This window comes from Pelmatolapia mariae, linkage group LG7 (assembly GCF_036321145.2).
Source record: "Pelmatolapia mariae isolate MD_Pm_ZW linkage group LG7, Pm_UMD_F_2, whole genome shotgun sequence".
Lineage (NCBI taxonomy): Eukaryota > Metazoa > Chordata > Actinopteri > Cichliformes > Cichlidae > Pelmatolapia > Pelmatolapia mariae.
The window spans coordinates 35,630,681-35,652,438 of NC_086233.1; the positions used below are offsets into that span (position 1 = coordinate 35,630,681).

General features: G+C 38.1%; 1 long non-coding RNA gene across 1 annotated transcript; it reads left to right on the top strand.

Moving 5' to 3' along the window:
* The first annotated feature begins 14,183 nt into the window (after positions 1-14,183).
* Positions 14,184-16,902, top strand: LOC135933465 (uncharacterized). The gene is made up of 3 exons (XR_010573761.1): positions 14,184-14,271; positions 14,500-14,576; positions 15,899-16,902. It is a non-coding gene; the product is annotated as an uncharacterized LOC135933465 (long non-coding RNA).
* The last annotated feature ends 4,856 nt before the right edge of the window (positions 16,903-21,758 follow it).

The following is a 21,758-nucleotide window of genomic DNA, read 5'->3' on the forward strand; positions in this document are numbered from 1 at the left end:
GAGTTCCCTCGGGCATGAAATCTACTGTTTACATTAGTGACACTAATTTATGGACTCATGGCTCATTAATTTCAGTTTAAACATTTGTAATGTTGCACCGCATAATGTATAACAATGGCATCTGTTGGACAGAGAGTATGTTACGTGAATGTAAAAATGCATACTCATATTCTTATAACGTGATGTTGGGAGTAAAGTGCAGGACATGAAGCTGTAATGCAATTGATAATATAAAAGAAATAATGTAACTGAGTTATTATATGGAAAGTGTGGGAATAATATGGATGTTGATGTAGTATTTTTAATTTAAGTGTCCTTTTATAAGGTGATTTTTTTTTTTTTTAAATTATAATTTATTTTATTTTCGGTTGTTACAGACGGGACAGACATGACTGGGGGATAGGACAGGGAGAAAGAATGAAAGAAAGAGAGGGAGAGAAAGAAAAATAGAGGGGAGAAGAGATGGTGAGAAAGGGGGGAAGAAAAGAAAAAGGAAAAAGAAACACAACACCTGGATCACCTGTATGGAGATAAGAAAAAACAGAAGAGAAAACAAACAAGAAAGAGCAACATAATAAATACAACACCATCACAATAAACCAGCTAACAGTAGATAACAGTAGACACTAAATATTACATGTTATTGTGCAGTACGCAAAATCGACAGCGCACAATGTGCTTTGAGGTAGCAGTCAAGAAATGTGTAGTTTGTGTCTGTGAACACCCGTGTGTACACCTGTGTGCACACCTGTGTGGATCAGCACGCTTGTATTCAAAAGGTTTCTCCATGTAACGATCTGCTAGGGAGTGTGGGGAGCCATAGCCCCGTCCCCCAGGGCATGAAGCAGGTATGGAGGAGATCCAGGCCCCAGACATCAAGAGGCCCCAGAATACGAGGACCCAAGGAGGACCACCAGGGGGGCAACCGTGCCACCCTCCTGGGAAGACCTGAGGAGAGCCCCAAACGAGAGGTCACCCAGCAGCCGCGGAGCAGAGGCCAGAGGGGGTTGCAGTGACGTGCCCGCGGGCTCTGCCGGCAGCCAGCTGTGCCAGAGAGGACCGGGCCTCAGGCCCAGAGGCCTGAGGGCACCCCATCCCCCGGAAGGGGCCCAGCTGGGCCACAGGCGCCAGGCCCCGCCAATCGGCCACCAGGAGTGAGTCGGTACATACATGAGCGCCCAGCCCCAGACACCAAGAACCACCAACACACCAACGTCTGAGGGCATCAGCCACTGGCAGGGAGTGTGGTGAGGGGAGATAGGTCTCCATACCTCGGAGAGCCTGAGATGTTCCCAGAGAGGTGGAGTCTAAGACCCAAGCTGACATATAGACACAGACGAACGCAGACACAAGCGTGCATTCCCACCCCATTATACACTAACAAATACTCGGCAATATATAAGGTGATTTTTAATATTCTTTTCTTCTAATATCAAATTTCAGTGACATCTGTATGAGATGAGCTTACTTGTTTGTCTTTGAATGTAGATTGTACGTGTGTGTGTGTGTGTGTGTGTGTGTGTGTGTGTGTGTGTGTGTGTGTGTGTGTGTACATATATAAATATATTTTAATTCCCCTCTCGTCCCTGTGGGCCTCTGCCAGAGGCCTGGGAGCATGAGGGTCCTGCACAGTATCTTAGGGTAAATTAGAATAGAGTAAGTGTTTTTGAATTAATAATGGGTTATAGCTCATGATAACATCATATAAAACCATCAGGTGAGTTGAATATCAGGTAGGAAAACAAACATTGGGTCTGTTTTCTAGTACGATTATAGTGCAAATGGTGACTCTAATCTAAGTCAGAGCCAAAACTCTTGGAGTTCTAGTCACAAATAATAGTTGCACATGAATTTTTTTTATTACCACTAGATGTCAGCAGTCATAAGATTTTGTAAAATGGAAAAAACAAAGGATGGAGTGGAACAGATTGAAAACTGCTAAATATCTTTCTTTATAAGCAGGCCTAACATTTCCTGTTTTAGAGTATACACGAAAGATTAGGACATTCTGTTACACTAGGGGCATGTAAAACATGCAGAGAGAGTAATTTGTCAAGCCGAAATGATTACTTAAATTAAAGCAATGCTTTAAATACTATTTAAGAGATTGCAATAAACAGTTAAAAATGAATTACCAGCATTGAGTAGAAAATAACTAATAATAATAATCATCATCATCATAAGCTTCTTTCCTTAAAAATCATGTAATCATTCTAAACATGTTGAAGTGCAGCCGCACTCTGAAAGATTATGACTGTGCTTAAGCTCTTAAGCTTGAGGACTGTTGGACACCACAAACACCTAAAACAAACGTCAGTAAAGAACCACTGTGGTCTCGACCCATATCAGTTCAAACTGTAGGAGCCAGCTCAAGTAATGCCCAATGGTGTACAGACGTCTTCATGGCTAAGGAAATACAAATGTTAAAGTAGCCAATCAGGTCCAGGGAGCATTTCTGAATCATATCAGGGTCTCAGTTTAAAGATTTAAGTCCAGTGGTTGTTTTATAACTGTGTTTTCAGAATATAACTCCAAGATTTTCAGAATCAAATGTAAGAGGCTTCCAGCCAAAGATGGCAGCTCGGACAGGGACCTGATGAGAAGATAAGTCTCACAATTGTTCTGTGTGTCGAGCTGAACTGCCCTTCTAAGGCTCAAGATTTTTTTAAAGCCGTAGATATGATCCTGATCTGTGAATTTTCAGGGTTTTTTTTTTTTTAAATAAATTGCATTTCTGATAGAAGTCTCAGCATTATCTCTAATGTGTTTCATCATAGTGCAGTCAAATAATTTACACCTCATAAATATATATATGCATTTATTTGAAAAAACAACAACAACAACATCCGGTTACATTTTTAATGGGGATTTCTTATTTTCTTTTTAAGATACTGAATGTTTCATGGACTGAGCAGTTAAATAATCAGGAGAAGGTTTGGATTGTCATGGAAACCTGCTTGAATGAGTCAGCAAGATTTATTTTTATCTGGAATGAGCATTAGTTTTGGAAAGCTGAGTCTTTATCTTTAGAATCTCTTTCAGGAAATATCCGTTATTATTCTTCTGACCAGACATCCACTGCTGTGTTTAACAGCTCCTCTCAGGCATTACATTTTATGTCTTGGTTGATCTTTTAAGGTGTTATAAAGTATTAAACACACATAGACTGACAGATCAGAAGAGCATCAGGTTCAAAAACAATCAAACCACTAATGACACTTAATGAGAACATTCCATTAAGACATATTTCATACACGCTTCCCTCGTTTTTTAATTTTATCAACAAGTCCCGACTGCATAGTTTTTTCATCCTCCAAGTTCTAGTTAGATTCAAGACCTTCTGTTTTGCAGTCTTCTAAAACAACACATCCAAACATGTGAGTGCTGATCAAACATCCAGCTTATTGGTCCAAACAGAAGGGTGGTGCTGACACTGACATGTTTAATATTTCCCTTAAATCATTCCTTAATCTGAACTGACAGCCAGCTCTAGTCATTGTGGTGCCTACGATAGATGAAATTATAATTTGGTGATCAAATGCATAGCTACACAGGAGGACATGACTGTTTCTTACAGATATGTATATACAAGAACTTCTCTGTACTATTTGAATTTTGTACAAACAATTCCTTTTGAATCCACAGTTTGACAGATAATGACAGGCTATCCTTCACACCCAATCCCAAGAATATTGTCTTTTTAACAAAAAATGTTCAAAGGATTGAAAAAGTTTTCACCTTACATCATGAGCAGTATGATCATTTGGCCCCCAATCCTAGGTGGTCCTTACCTGAAAGTCTTGATTAGTATTTCATCTAATAGAAGTTCAGAAGTTCACCTGTGCTACATTAAGTTCACATTAACCATGTCCCAGCAAAGTGCTAATTATACCCTGCTGTAACATGACATCTGGAGTCACTATGGTCGAGGAAAGAGTCCTGCTATACTCATTTGAAGTCTGCTTCAGGTTCACCGCCTGGGGAGCATTTTGTAAGAGTCTGTGGACAAGCAGGTAACCGAATGTCAAACTCTTGCACTCGTGATCTGATGACAAAATGTATGTAACTTGGACCCGAGCAGGTTCATGGATTCATAAATTATAATCATGGCCTAAACTATGACTTAAACCCATGTGCACAATAGAACCTGGAAGCTTCAGCTGGCTCACATATCACTTGCTTTGTTTTTTTGGCGTATTAAAAGGTGCTAAAGCAATTAAACAATGTCCAAAATTTCAGAGGACTTAAGCAAAAAGGATCAGAACAGATCAGAGCAGAATGTGATATATCATCTGTTGTAGTCCAAGTATTATCTTTCTTTGTGAAGCCTTACTACTTTGCCCACAGTGCAACTTGATCACCAGCAATTTAGCTTATTATCAATTATTGATACACCGGCAGGGGAGGAGGTAGTGGAAGAAACCTTGATTTAAGAGGACCCTGACAGTGGGTGCGCAAGCAGGCGAACGAGGGGCAGTTCCAGAAAACAGCAGGTGAACCACAGGTGAATGGTGAGCCAAGGTGACAGGAGATTAGTGGCGTCTGAGGTGGGTGGGTGCACATGAGACTAAATCCAAGGTGGGCTGGGTAAAAACTGGAAACAAGGAGAAGATTTGTTAATGCACAGTAAAAAAATTTAGCTGGACTGCCATATATACCACACTGAGTAAACCGATAATCTGGAGAAGACTGGATGGCCACACTGGTCCTTTTCAACAGCGGTTGAGTGCATCCGATGGCTTGAAGGTGATCTGCAGTGGAGACACAACCTCTAGCTAAGGTATGCAGAAAAGCATCTTAACAGTAGCAGGAGACCACACCAGGTGTCACTTCTGTCGCTGAGTACACGAAACCTAGGGTCCAGTTCACATGTCACCAAAACTGGACAAGAAAAAAGGAAAAACAATGCCTGGTTTTATGAGTCTTGATTTCTCCTGTAATGTTTGGATGGTAGGGTCACAATTTGATGCAAGAAACATGAAAGCTCAATTCATCTCAAAGCGGTTTCCTGAAACATGACAGTGAGTTCACTGGACTTAAATGGTCTCCACAGTCACAAAAGAGCACCTTTGGGATGTGGTGGAACAGATTTGGATGTACAGCTGACAAAATTGCAGCAATTGTGTTGATGCTAAAACCTCTGAGGAATGGTCCAGTACCTTGTTGAGTCTATGCCAGGGGTGGGCAATCTCAGTCCACGAGGGCCCACCCCTGCAGGTTTTAGATCTCACCTTGAGTCAACACACCTGAATCACATGATTAGTTCGTTACCAGGCCTCTGGAGAACTTCAGGACATGTTGAGGAGCTAATTTAGCCATTTAAATCAGCTGTGTTGGTTCGAGGACACATCTAAAACCTGCAGGGACACCGGCCCTCATGGACTGAGATTGCCCACCCCTGGTCTATGCCATGAAGAAATAAGGCAGTTCTAAGCAAGCAGGTACTACCACAGTATACCTAACATAGGGCCTCAGGTTGGAGTTGCTCCATTTAGCCCTGCACCTGTTTAACGTGTTAGCTGAACCTACAGCCAGGCCAGTGAGTGTTAGTCACAAGAATTTGTGTTTGAGAGGTAAGGTGGGAAGAATGAGCACCCTGGTCCCAAACACATGAATAAAATCCAGACAGCAGAGCCCTTTCTTCCAGTTTCCCACAGTTTTCCCTCCATAATGTAAACAATGACATTCTCTTATGGAATGTTTGTGATTTTCCATTGTCATGTTTGGTGAGCGGGATCTTGACTGTGTTGCTAAAATGCCTCCCAGCGTGATGACTGAACGAAACTAATTATCTGTGAATCATTATGTTTTTTTAGTCACAACATCATTAGAAAAGCACACTCCCATTTGCTGTAAAGGTTGGTCTGGCATTCTGGTGTTTAATGTTTAATAGATGGACAGAGCAACTCCTTACCACTTATTTTCAAAACGACAGTTCTATCTTTAACAATAAAGCACAGTTTCCCAGGAAACCTTTTTATTTATGTTATAAAAATAAACAATAACAGATCCCTACTGATCGTTATCTATGACCCAGATTTGTACCCTGTTATCAGCCAACTAAAGGATTTGTAATGGCATTTCTATTCACATCTTACAACCCAGACTGACATGGACTATTACATCTATTTTATTTTAAAAAGTTAGCAAAGATGAAAAAACAACCTTAGAAATAAGCAAAGTTAAAACACGAGATTCTACATGTCATAATTTGTCATAGATGCATTACTGCTGGATATTGGTAGTAGAATTTTCAATCAAATATTGATTTTATTCATTTTAAATAAAGTTCGATCATCAAAAAATACCATAAAGCAGTTGTCAGAATCAATACTCTAAACTGTTGTTTCTACATTCAACATGCTTTAAGACAAAATTGTGCAAAGGCTACACTATACATTTTTCAGGAATAAAAATTGGGGTCTTGGGAAAACGCAGAAAAAAACCTAGAATAATATTATATTATTGTATTGCTTGTTGTCCCGCAGAAAGCACTGGACTACAACTATTTGCAATTGACATCAATATCATATCTCACCTGGATGTGTTCAACAGAGTTAAACTACAAGGCATAAAAAAAAACCAACCATGTGCAAGACATTTGTGAAAGTGCTTACGATCTTGTACTTCTGTCCTGATGGTGATAACATAGATGCAACATGAACAGGGCGTGATACATCTCTGAGGATGTCTTGCCCCTTTCCCACCACTCGGGGCTTCCAAAGTGGCATCATTGTATTTAATAATGACTACTTATGCTTGCTCGAGTTAACAACAGACAGTGAAAAATAGTAGGTGCAAAAACAAGAACATTGAATGTTCTTTACAAAAAAGAGAAATATGAAAGTATAAATAATTTTTTTAAGGTTTTTCCAAAACAACAAAGGAAATATAATAACACTCTGTACATGAATACATATCGAATGTCACTACAGCTGCTACAATAGAGACCTACTTTCCTAAAATGTGTCAAATATATATTTTCTCATCTAAATGTCCACTGAGCTGTGTGCCAGGGGCGGTAATACTCCTTAACATTGGTTGCCAACCAAGAAGAAGAAGAAGCTGTGAGCCAGGAGGGAGGGGGTGAGTGAGTGAGTGATTCGTTTATGCTACGATTCAGCACAGGAAGGGAGGGGGTGAGTGAGTCCTGAGTGATTCGTTCATGCTATGATTCAGCACAGGAGGGAGGGGGTGAGTGAGTCCTGAGTGATTCGCATACGCTACGATTCAGCACAGGACGGGAGGGGGTGAGTAACTCAAATGTGCTGTTAGCATGTTAGCAGAGCGATGCTACTGTGAACTGAGGAGCTATTGTCTTGATGTCAGCTTTCTACTCAGGGTTTTTTCTTCTAGTTCAGAGCAGAAATGTTTTTGTTAAGAAACTGGCTGTTGTTTTTTTCCACACAATTTTAATTATAAGCTAGATATATTTCTACTAATGAAATTAGTTTGCTAACAGCAACAGGGATGAGTCAGTGAGTCAGTTGGGCTTGTGAATCATGATTCACGAGTCAGTAAAGTGATTCTCGAGTATTGAACGATTCGTTCATGATTCGCGCATCACTACTGCACACTTGAGCGAAAACGCAATCAAACTGTCTGTGCTACAGGATTAACACAAAATACTAAAAGTGCTTACACCTCAAGCTACAGTCCTTCAACCTCGTATGTTTCCCCTCTACAAATTACTACTCAAATTACAGTACTGTAAAAAAAAAAAAAATTTTGTCACCCTTCATTTCTTTATATTTTGCTAAGAAAATGTGAACTAGGTGCAACCAGTTACTGAAACTTCTGCAAACATCCATGCACAGTATATAAGGCAAAAATAAATCCCATACAGTTCTAAAGAGCTTGAAATTCAGTATTTGATGTGACTACCTTTATTCTTCAACACAACCTGAACTATCTTAGAAAAGCTTTCTTGTAATTTCCTAAGTAGTCCTCAGGTACAGTTTTCCAGGCTTCCCGGGACAATCAAATCGTTGTGTTGTCTTTGCAATTTTAAATGGATTAAATGGAAGCAAGTTGTCTGCTTTCATGTCACGGTGCTAGTAAAGTGCCTAAAGATACAACTTCAGAGTATCTCTTGGTGAAGTTGTTTCTTCTGTGTAGACACAACAATGGGTCATCCCTTGAATAAGGTGTCTTTTTTATGCTTGAATGATTCATAGGTCTGTGTTAAGTGGTTCAACAAGAAAAAAGCAGAAAAGATTTAAAGATAATCTTTGAAAAATCATTAGAAAGGCTGGAGGAATATTGCTCAAGACCACTTTAAAAATAAGACAAAAGTCTGGCTCCTCGGTAGCAAAATATAGAGAAGAGTGGAGTGACTCAAGACTTTTGCTCAGCAAATTTCTCATTGCGAAATTTTGTCACCAGGTTTTCTGTACCTCATACGGGATTTCATGTAACATTGGAAATTGTGTAACACCGACCTTGAGCAAGGAGAATATGAGCAACAACAACAAAAGGCCACAACACTACCATCATTTTACTTTACATACTGACCAAGTAAAAACTCCATTTATGAAAGCAGAGACAGTCTTTGGGGAGTTTTTTTCAGCGAATACTTTTACAGTTTAAATAAACAAATGCTTAACTTTACTAATATAGGAAAGCTGTTTACTTTCCCCCAAAAAGTGTCTAATTATAAAACTTTATTGAGAGCTTCCTGTACCTAATAATGCATTCTGTGGGTGAATAGCACTAATCATTGGCCAGAAGAAGGATGTGAATGTGTTATTTTCTCTGCCTGACTCGGACAAATACACTAAATTTGTCCATGAGTGAGTATTTAGGTAGTTGGTTAGTGTCTCATGACCCTGAAGGTACGCAGTGTCTGTCTGTCTGTGGTAATGATTATGCCCTGATGAATAATTTAACTGTATTGATGTCAGGAAATCAAAATGAGTAAGCTCTAAAAGACCACATAACGCCCATTAGTTAGTGGTTTGCTAACTGGCTTGTGTCTATGTGGTAACATTTAAACAGGTATGAATTCATGCATCATTTCATGACAAGGATAATGACTCTTACTTTAAGCCCTAAGACCCTTTAACATTGTAAAATGTCACAAAATGCTTACATGGGCTGAGCAAGCAACAGTTACAAAGAAAAATTTAATGATTTTGAATATTCCTTTAGTAGTTACACAAGCTAAAAGACAAAGTGAAGAAGTTTAATGTTTTCTTGCCAAAGTTATGGTTTAAACAGAAATACCAAAAACTGCAGTTTCTCTCATTTCATCTGTAAGAGGTCTCATTTTTTGTGTGTTTCAACACAAATACCTCATAGCTACGGTTAAGTATGGGGATCACGCTTGAGGATTTGAGCTTGTTTTACAGCCACAGGACCTGAGCACCTTACAGTCATTCACTCAGCCATGAACTCTTCTGTATACAGAGTCAAATGTGAGACCATCCGTCCAACAGCTGAAGGTGGACTGAGTTTATGCAACCGGACAAATTTACAACAGAACAGCTGAAACAGAAAAGAAGAAGAACAAAAAGATGTTGCATCAATCACAGTCCATCGCAACACCTGTGGCGAAACCATAACATAGGTGTTCATAAACAAATCCCTACAAACCTCAGTGAACAGTGATGTGACAGACTCATAAAGTCATACAGAAAACAATTATTTCAAGTTGTTGCTGGTAAAAGTGGTTCTGCAAGCTACTGAATCCTGGGCTGTACAAAATTTTCACCCAACCACATAGAATCATGTGAAAACTGTTTGTCACATAACTGCAAATCCACCTTTTATAAACTGTGTGGTCTGGTTAACCACTCGGCCTCACTGCAGCCAGTTCTTTAGCTTCTGAATGGAGTAATCTGGACTGCCTTGAACCAAATAACCAGATGCATTCTGTTGGAGTTGTAGATTACTCTTGAACAGGCTAAACATCAGGGTTATTATGATTATCTAAAACTAAACTAAAAGCTAAAATAAGATATTAAAAAAACTTTTAGTTATCTAAAATCTAAACCAAAACTAGACTTTTCTGAAACATGAAAAATCTAATCTGGAAAACTAATTAGAACTAATTAATACCGAATAGAAAATAACGAAAATGTAATAACACTGCCAAACACTACTTGCTCATGCGTACATAACTGGATAGCTGAATGTAAAAAAAAGAAAAAAAAAACTGAATTTAATTTGCAAAGAGCTGACTAACTAGGTAGAAACGTTATTATCGTCATCATTACACGATTAACATGTTTTAACAGCTCAGACAGGTGAGTAATGCCAATATTATGTTTTGCTGTGTACACGAAGTCAGTGAATGTTACACTTTGACAACTTTTTCTTCAGCACATTAGAAGAAGAAGTAGACTGCAATGTCTGTTGCAATTTTCACTGGGTTGGAGGTTTCACTAATTGTTTTCTATATATTTGTGGTTAATGTGTAAACTCTTTGCCAGACTTGCTCTGTAAGTGTAAAAGAGGTTATGTATAAGGTATGAAATATTTCAGAATTACTAAAATGTCTGACGTGAAGATTTCTTCAATTCTTCTTGTTCATGTGTCATCTGCAGCTCTCTGCGTGATTTCTGCAAGGAGAAGAGACAGGAAGAGAAAATTTGGAAAGGGTGATGAAGTAACACAGTAGTGTCACACACACGCACACACACACACACACACATAGAGGTGTGATCAAAGCACAGCTCCACTCTGTCTCGACTGTAACATTCCACTGACTGCTCAACAGTCTGTCTCTGTGTTGGGTCACTTTTCACCATGTCAACCTGACTTTTGTCATCTGCTCTCGCTGCGTCAAGTTTAAGTCCAACCTTTACCACAACATTAGTCAAAACTTCTACCGCCATTGTTTTGAAATCCTCTTTCTGCAGTCAGAGTTTTCATGAAGACTGCTTTTACATTTCTCAAGCCTTTAATATTGTATGTTGTTAATACATTGGAACATTTCCTCCAGTCATTAATAATGATAACAAACCCAAATGATAGTCTTAATAGCATTTTGTCCACTTCTGAAAATCCTTCAAAATGAAATTTTCAGTGTCAGTGTTTCTGTGTCAGCTGAATGACGGCAAGTACAAGTCCATGTTAAGAGCACAGGAGCATCTGTTCTAGTATGAACAGATGAAAACGTAAAAGAATTATAATCTGCATTCTTTATAATAGCCAACAGGGGGAGTGGCTACAGTAAGAAGTCTATTTAGTCCACGAGACAAAGACCCTGCTGCTCAACCAATGCAATGTTCCCTCTAATTTTTCATGTGTCTGAGCGAACACACAAACTCCCTGAGCGGTCCCGTGGACCACTGTGAGCAACAGCAGACGTGTGCACTGTGGTCACCCCAGCATCCAAGTTACATGACTTATTAAAATAATCAAATTACAGCATTTACATTCATGTTAGACTACTTTTAATTAACTGCTTTAGCCCACTTACAATGAAAATTTAAAAAAAAAAATGTTGTTCATGACCTGTGTAGTATGTTAACACTATTGGAAGTAAAAATAACTTGAACTCCAATTTTGAAAACACAACTTTCTTTTCTTTTTTAATATAAAGCTCTGACTTGTATTATGAGTCTGTGGTCTGGGAGAGAGTCCTGTAACTCTCTGTCTGCAAAATACAGTATATAATGACCAATGTTGGGCAATTAATTATATAGTTACTTCTTCAAAAAAGTAACTGAGTTATGCAAACAACAACGTTTTTTGCAGCTGTTTACCTAAAAATGCAGCCAAGGCGTTTTTTTAAATAAACCTTTCAAACTATTTACAGAACAATCAGCTGTTCTGCATCAAATTTGATGCCACACAAATTATTTGTGCCACTCCAAAAAATAATTTCTGTCCACTATGAGATAAAGGAGAACAACAGCCCGATACCTGCAGGCCTGACAACAGGAGATGTATCACTCCTGTAACACCTGTAACATTCAGCAGTCACCTCATTGTTCTGACACACACAAAAAAACTATTGACTACACTACACACTAACTACACAAGATTTGCGCTAAACGTCGCAAATCTCTCACATCTCAAAACACCGCCGTCACTCCTAAAACTTCCCCCTTCCTAAATAACTAAATGCCATGTTGCCATATCATTTTTTGATTGGTTGACATAGTACATTTTTCCACCAATAGGAAAGGGTGGGGTTTTTTTGGTTTTGTTTTTGCTCACAGGCGGAGAGTGCTTTCGAGCGTTTTCCTTATAAAACGCCATTTTTACCATTTCTTCCCGCAGTAAATATAAACAACGAATGTGAATCGCATTATTGGCTGGACTATGGGATAAGGTGGCATCGTTCTAATCCCATACGGGAGCAGCCAGTCACTTACTGACTAACACTGCAAAACAGAATTGTTAAAGTTTGAATTTTAATTTCAATTCAGGTTAGATTTTTTTTTCTGTGCGCAACGCAGATTTTCTGTGCGCAGAGACTGTGCCAGCAGTGCGCAATTGCACACGAGCGCAGCTTAGAGGGAACGTTGAACCAATGTGTGAATTTAATAAACAGTTTTTCCATGAAATAATGTTTTCGCATTCTGCAGAACTCCATATTACTTATTTATCACATCTAGTGATGTTTTTTGCATCAGATAATTAAACACTAAGCAGCGTCCTCCTAAATCACCTATAACAGTCTCATGATCAATCACATCCAATGAAAAATCAGATATTATATAGAACAAACAACAGATAAGTGAAAAATCTGTGAATGGTCCACATTGCCTGGACACAAATGCCCACAAAAAAAGAAAATAAATTAATCTAAAAAATTTACTAAAATAAAAGACAAAAAAATATCAAAAATAAAGAATAAAAAATGTAAATTTAAATTGTTAAATTAATTTTTAAAAAATATATAAGTTGCCAGTAAGTGTGTCCTCAGTTACTCAGAGAGCTAACCCTGGATTGTTGTGTTCAAGCAAAGGAAAAAATAAGGAAACCAAAATTATCAATCCAAGGCTTCAAAACATGACCCACAAACCACCGAGTGCTGTCACAGTGGCTTTCTCCATCTTTTATATGCACTGTTAATGGGAGGCATACAAGAGGATGCACAGAAATAAATCTGACTTTTTTGATTTGCATTTATTTATTTTGGTGTTTTACTTGTTTTCTCATGATGACTGCACGTTTTAAATGAACTGTGGTCATAGGGGGTAATATGGTTGTTGGGGTGACTTTACCTTACAATATAAAGCAACTGTTGTTTGATTTTGTGCCAAATAAATAAAAATGAATTGAACTGAATTGACAGAGATGCTAACTACAGCTGAGTTTGACCGTCCCTGAATAACAAAAGCAATGCTCTGTGTAGCGGCAACCTTCGGTCCTTCTTTGCCGCTTCTGCAGGACGTAAAGTTTCTGACTCGTGCTCTTCTTGAATCGCTTGTATGCCTTTCGGTAGCAAAAACGAGGTGAATGTAAAAAAGGAAAACAATTATTCTCCATACAAACCGAAAAATACAAAACAAATGCCTCTGGTGGGAGCTCCGTTTACATTCCTTTTATGTTACAACGAAACCACAATAAGCGGCGACGGTCAGAAAACTGTTGCTCCACATCCTGTTACTTACTTAACCTTTCACCACCCCCTCGTGCCTGACATACCCCCTTTATGACACCTGCTAACACTTTTAAAGATCACAGATTAAAGATCACAGCAAAATGTTGGCCTAAACTGTCTAAGCTCCAACACTCTGTAAAGGTCTTAGTGTTTGCATGAAATTAGATTTAACAGACTTAATGATTTAATGATAAATAAAAAGACAGAGTTCAGCGTGAGGGGTTGAAATTGGAGCAAAATCCAATTTCAACCCCTCACGCTGAGCTCCCATTTGTATATCCCGTTAAACTCATTGAGGTGTAATTATTCATTTACAAGAAGGTATTTACACAGACTCAGAGCCCGTCCTTAATTCTGATCATCAAAACAATGCAAGCATCTGCCAGTAAAGCTCATAACTCAGCAGACACGATAAATAATCTCAGTGCTAATTTTGTAGCATTTTGGTGAGGTATAATGTGTGCTAAAAACCTTCTGTCCTGTCCCTCCCTTTCACTCTGGCCCTGGAAAAAACAGTATTACTCAATCCTTCTCTCAGGTCCTCGTCACAGCCATGCCCAGCCCAGCTCTCTGCCAGGCAGTATATATGAGCCACTGTCTCCACTGAAGTCACACACCTTTGCACACTGATAAACAACAAACAGCAGCACAGAGTTGGATTGATTTTACAGAGGATTTAAAAGAATTTATAAACTACAGACCAGAAAGTGGTGAGTTTTTTCTTTTATTCTTCTTATTATTATTTTAACAGATTGTATTTTGTTTTTTAATTCATACTTTATAAAATTTGATGATAACTGCTTCTATGAACAACTGTTAATTAAATTTTAATTTCATTTATAACACATTTCGGTGTACATCCGTCATGCCCACCCTGTCAGAGTGTCTTGTTTCTGGATTGTGTGACTGTTTTTTTCTGTGGTTTCCCTCCTTCGCAGACAGCAATCAATCAGAAATGGAACTTCTGAAAACCGCCCTCGTCATCGCCCTTCTTACAACAACATCTGCTAAGCCAGTAAGTTAACCCGCAAAAGAACCGCAAACTTCTCTTATCTTCCTCACTTATGCTGTTTTCTTCCCATCTCTCTCAGCTTGAGATACTTGAGATACGTATATTTTACTCGAGTTTCTCCATTTTATTCCACTTTTTACTTGAACTCCACCGCATTTCATAGATTTCTACCAATTTGTCAGCGTTACAGTAAGCTGTGCCCCTTGGGATGTGTGACCCTCAACTTGAGTAATTAGTTGATTAAACTAGCCAACACTTTGGGATGCATAGTGTCTACTGGCATAGGTCTTGGTCTGAAACATGACATCACTCTGCAGTCCTTCAAATGAACAGTGGGGAGTGACTCCATTGGTTTCAAACAGAAGTCAGATGTACTTTGCTGGTGATTTTAAGGTTTGAACCACTAGGTTAAACACAAAACATGAAGTTTGCTCAGTAAATTAATTTGTGCTGATCTACTCTGTAATTTTCAGCATAGCTATCATACGGATGTGTATCCCTTGGTTTTATGAGCAGATAAACCCTCATCCCATCCTGTTTCAAAACACCAAGATGCTCAGCCACAAGGCTTAAAGGCGGGGTTTCACAAACCAGTGGGCGACGTCACAGCAGATATGTCCATCTTTTTATACACGCTATGATTTGGGATGACACTTTGGGATTAGTGCGCTCTGTCATCCAAACAATTACAGCCTACATACTCCCAAACCACACATCCAACAGCACGCAAATGTTTATATAAAACAAATATGATTATGTGCAAAGAATTTTAGTCTATTTGAGCATTTAGATTGTTTACTGGATTTCAACCAGTTTCAATCTCCCTTTTTTATGAATAAAAAACATTTTTTTGAAATATTTGTTTGAAATTTTCAATTTATTTTATGATACTTCCTCCTCGTGCCATTTATCCTCAACTTATATCACAGTAAGGTAATTTTCCATCTTTTTCATTTATAGCCTGTCCTAAATGAAAAATTCTATTCATACATTTGCTCTTTGTTGGGATATTTTCACATTGAATGATGTTTTCTTCCAAATGTGACAGTAGCGTGTAAGAAGTCTGTGCTGATTAACGGTTGTTTCGGGATCATTTTAAAACATTTCTCTGTAACTTTAAGGGACATAAAATTTATGTTTTGGCGAATTGTGGGGCTACATTAAAAGTGTTTTTAAACCTTTTAAACACCGTCATTAAAATTATATTTTTCTGCCAGACAAACACAGATTTTTTTTAAACAAGTACTTAAATGAAAAAAAAAACAGTGTGCTTATTTAACAGAATCTGAGGGTATTGTCTCTATTATTTGGTTTTTCCACCACAGATGGCTTTCAGAAGGCATCATGATGCCGATATTCCCGACCACAAAATGCAACATTACCACCACAGATTCACTGGGGATGCTTTCAACTCCATGAGCTCCAGCGAGTCTTCAGAAAGTCAATCATCTGAGGAGGGGGGGTTGTCCTCTGAGGAGATTATCGATCCCGAAGTGACCACGCCAGTCACGACCTCTACTGCGATGACAACTGTTGAAGAGGGGAGTACAGTCCCTCCTGAAGTAAGCACAATGGGTACTGACCAACCGATTGTGATGAAGACGACGCCCCTTCCAGCAACGCCAACCCCATCTGTCAATGCCACACCAACATGCGATCAGTGCTTTACGGTGCTGATTCCAACAGCAGCTCCCATTACTGACAACAGAGGAGACAACTGAGCAACAGTCAGACAACAAGAGCCATATTGTTGAACAAATGTTTGACTTTAGTGAGCCACCTGTGGACACTTTCTATCCAATTTAGAAAAAATAAAGTCTTCATATTTTTTCCCAGTTTGCTTTTTTATAAATTCTTTTGCTTGTATTTAAAAATGGCTTTAAAAAAGAAGTGCTTATGCACTGGTTTGATGGGTATCGGATCATCACAATCAGAACTCTGCTTTGCATGTTGCAGTAACTTGGAAAGACAGCAATAAAACGTTGGTTTACACTGAGAAACATTGGACATATACAATAAAATCAGATTCTTTAAAACGTGTACAGAATGAGAAGTTCCAATAGGATGCTGAATTATTTTGAATCCATTTTTTTCCCCTTAAAGAAGTAACAGAGGTTGTGTTACCTTTTAACTCCCCCTTTTTAGCATGCAATCAGCAGAATTAAGGGACATCTTACATTTCAAATTTAGAAGTCAAAATAACAGGGCAGAGAATGTGATGGGATAATGATAAGGCAATACTTTCTTAAAGCCAATTTTAAATTAACATTAGAGACATTGCAGAGTTACAAAAAGCAAAGTGTGTGAAGTCTGGTTCAAATGGATGATTTCACTCATGCTTACTAGTACTGTGAACTGTCAGTAAAGAAAATGTGTCTTCATATATATATATATATATATATATATATATGTATATATATATATATATATATATATATATATATATATATATATATATATATATATATATATATATACATACATATATATATATATATATATACACACATATATGTGTGTGTGTGTGTGTGTGTGTGTGTGTGTGTGTGTGCTACTAAATGTACATTTAGACGAATTCTTAATCTTTCACTGCTGTTTAGTCCTATGAAATGGAGTGGATGACCTGCAGTTTTTAGGTAAACTATTAGCTAGCTATTGCTTCATAGCATATTTCATATAAACAAAAGCACTTAAATATTTAATTATATTAAATGAAAATACTCTGTTTGCATGTTTATTGCAGCTTTGAGGACAATTCTTACAATTTGTTAATATAAAGTTAACTTCAGGTTTTCTGGAAAGATCTGCTGATATGTTGAACGTCTAAATATATGTGGCCAAGCAGAAAAAAACATCCAAGGCCAGCGATGGTTACTGATTAAATTTTACAAAACAACAACAAAAGGTTATTACTCTTCATGAGGTATCCAGAATATGTATCCCACAGCAGTGTGTTTATAGACTGGGGAGGGTGTGTCGCGTCAGCTCTTGTCTGTTGTCTGTACATGCTGGTGAGTCCTTACCACAGTGGGACTCTATAATTGCACGCTATAAATGTACATGTTCACGGATTAAATGTAGAACAGAGAGGCAAAAGAACACCTAAATATTGCTGATTGTTTCTGTTTTATACTGCTTTGGACTTGTTTGGACCTAATATGCCTGATTATTTTGCTGTTGATTTTTTTTCTAATAAAGAAAAAAAAAAGCCATACAGAATAAAAAAAAAATATAGTCATATTTATATAATCATTTAATTCTTAAATTAAATATTTTAGGCAGGTGAGAAAAAATGCTATAAATAAAGAATGCTTTCAAAAATGGAAGTGTTAATCATTTATTTTTCATCAATCAACAAAATGCAGTGAATGAACAAAAGAGAAATCTACATCAAATCAATATTTGGTGTGACCACCCTTTGCCTTTAAAACAGCAACAATTCTTCTTGGAGCACTAACCACAGATCTTCTGTGGATGTAGGCATCCTCACATCGTTCTGTCTCTTCATGTAATTCCAGACACACTCGATGATGTTAATATCAGGGCTCTGTGGGGGCCGAACCATCACTTCCAGTTCTTCTTTGTCCTGAAGATGGTTCTTAATGACTTTGGTTGTGTGTTTGGGGTCGTCGTCCTTCTGCAGAATACATTTGGGCCCAATAAACAATCATTTATATGTCTGAAAGCATTCTTTTATTAATTGTAATTGTATAAAAAGGGGCTGAGGCTCTATGGACATCATGCATTAGTTAACGAAGTCTCGTTATCACCATCTTGAAAGGCTTTGTTATGAAATCAGAAGTGAAGGTCCAACTGCACACTAATTGTGACTCATAGAATAAGAGTTGTGTAAATAAGTAAATACTTTTTACAAAATGCTTTTATTTGTAGTTTATCCCTTTATTCTTAGGAATGTGCAATAAATGAGAATTTATCACCACAAAAATTCAAAGAACAGACACAATTTGACAAATTGAATTTTTAAATTTATAGAGAACAAAAACAGATTAATGGATTCTGTTTTTTTATGTTAATCTAGAGATTTTAGGATATAAAGCAAAAAGGAAAGAAAGAAAACTATAGCCTACTAATGCCTCTCTGTCTCTTTGTGTGATGCCTGGATTACTCGTCAAGAACCAAAATAGGGTTGTCTTAGCTGGGTGGATAAGAAGCTCGGCATTGAGCTATAACAACAACCTATCTAGCTCCATCTAGTGGGAATGGTTAATTATTACAGCTTCTGTTAGCTGAGGAATTCAGTTTTTGGCAGAAGTCAACCGTTAGGATGTTGTGCAGAGTCAAATCTGCAAGTAAAAGGATCAAAGAAACAATAAATATGATTTGAAACACAAAATTAACAATAAAAAAGTGGTGATTGTAATGATTTAATAAGAAGTAGGGCAATAAATTCAAAATTCTAATAGCAAATAATATAAATGACACAATAAACTGAAACTAATCGGAATCTAAAAGGGCTAAAAAGAAAAAAAAGGAAATTACAGATTTTTATATCTGCAACTGAGAACGCCTGGTTGTCTGTGGAAGACATGGGGCAAAGGATTGTTAAAAATCTGATAGATAAAATCGAGCAAGCCCATTCAAGCTTCTGTGCTAGCTCAAATACTGTCTGAATTAGTTTTAACATATTCCTACACAAACACACAAACATATTCCCACATACCTCTCTGGTATATGTCCTCAGCCTAGTGACACTTTCTAGAGCCTCAGTTATGGACATCATGTTGCCTTCTGCACCTCAGTTCATCCTTTCCTAATTTTAGCTTCCAGCCTTCATCTCCTTGAGGGGCTTCCTACTTTCTACTCATCCATAGTTCCCAGATGTGTTGCATTTAACACATAAATCAATAAATTCAATTAACTAAATTTTAAGCAGAAAATTGGTCCAAAGACTAAATGCTAACAAAAATTGTTCGAATTTCTTGTTTAAAATTCGTAGTTAGTTTGTTTGTTTGTTAGTTTGTTTGTTTCCTAACTCAAACTTATTTTTGTTCAAAATTTGCAGACATTACGTGTTTTCCAGGTATTTCCAGGTATTGTATTCTCTCTATACCCACAACTGCAGTCCAACTCACAACAACAACCTCATCATCAAGTTTGCTGATGACACCACGGTAGTCAGACTCATCTCAAATGGAGACAAGGCAGACTACAGATAGGAAGTCCTGAAGTTGGCAGCATGGTGTTCAGAAAACAACCTGGCACTGAACACTAAGGAAACCAAAGAGGTCATTGTCGACTTCAGGAGGCACAGCACTGACTTAGCCCCACTATACATCAACGGGGAGTGTGTGGAGAGGGTCTACACCAGGGGTGGGCAATCTCAATCCACGAGGGCCGGTGTCCCTGCAGGTTTTTGATGTGTCCTCGAACCAACACAGCTGATTTAAATGGCTAAATTAGCTCCTCAACATGTCCTGAAGTTCTCCAGAGGCCTGGTAATGAACTAATCATGTGATTCAGGTGTGTTGACCCAAGGTGAGATCTAAAACCTGCAGGGACACCGGCCCTCGTGGACTGAGATTGCCCACCCCTGGTGTACACCCTCCGGTTCCTTGGTGTCCTCATCTCCGCTGACATCTCCTGGACAGACAACATCTCAGGGGTCGTCAAGAAGGCCCAGCAGCGGCTGCACTTTCTGAGGGTCCTCAGGAAGTACAAACTGGACTCCAGCCTGCTGTTGACCTTCTACCACTCATCCATTGAGAGCCTGCTAACATACTGCATATGATACGGTAGAGGCACTAAGGCGGACGGAGCAAGGCTTCAGAGTGCAGTCAAGGCAGCACAGAAGATCATTGGCTGCCCTCTCCCCTCCCTGATTGACATTTATTCCTCCTGCTGCCTCAGCAGAGCAGCAAACATCATGAAAGACAGTTCCCACCCTGGTTTCAACTTGTTCAGCCTGCTTCCCTGAGGGAAGCACTGCAGGTGCATCAGCACAAAGACCCACAGACTCAAGAACAGTTTCTTCCCAAAGGCCATAACCACCCTTAACTCATACACGCACCGATAACACAGTCCCACCCCCATTCTCCCTTTTTCCTCCATAAATCACCACTGTGCAATACTAAATTCTATGTGCAATAACCCGAACTGTATATACAAAACACTATTTATTTCCATATTTACATTTTTTTAAACAATGGATTGTATATTTGTACATTTTATATATTTTTTTCTGTTAATCCTGTTCATATGTATATAGTGCTCATAATCTCATTGTACAACTGTATAGTCACAATAGTATTCTATTCTATTCTATTCTATTCTATTCTATTCTATTACCTACAAGCCCAGTTATTATTAGCCATGTTTGAGCATGTGAACATGTTGGATGGATGCTATGGCACTTTTTTTATAAATTAAAGAATTAATCTGATTTTTTTTATTAAGAGAATAGTGAAATTGCCGATGTTCTTGTTAATTTGAACCTGTTTGGAAGGGTTTTCCACTGTTTGGGCTGTGGATTAATGGCAAAGTACTGTTTTGCTTGAAAGCATCTCCTATAGTCAAGACTCACTTCTTCCCAACGTACTACTCAGATGATGTAACACTGAAACAGTACCAGCATAAGCAGGTATGAATGGAAATTTAAAATACCAAATTCTGCAAAGACATAAAGTAATCCTGCACAACTTAATAGACAAAATAAATTAATATTCTAATCTATACAAAATTAATGAGACCAAAAGTAAGCACAAGTCTAGTAATTAAGGTTACATGAAATTTAAACTACAAATATCTTTGTAATCGGGGTTCTTTTTAAAGAGCACATTTCTTTGTTTTCAGTCCTGCATATGCTCAGGGCATGACATATCAAATGCATAATAATGTATAATGTCTGATTTCAGTATTGCACTGTACATTTCTCAACATCATGCAGCTCACAGTCTTGAGAAGCACAGCATCACACTTTACTTTATTTTTAATTTTCTTGTCTTTTTGCCTGAGGATCTTCACTGCTGCAGTCTAGGAGAACTGATTATACCCTGCAATCTGTCTAAAGTCTGCATTTATGTGTCTGCACATGTGTTTAAATGTGTATATTACGCATTTGACAGACAGTAGAACATAAACAGAATGGAAGGTGAAGTCTGGGCAAACAGTCATTTACATTTCAGCCTATACATTGCGCCAGGGTTCATTCTGGGCCAGGCTATAGTA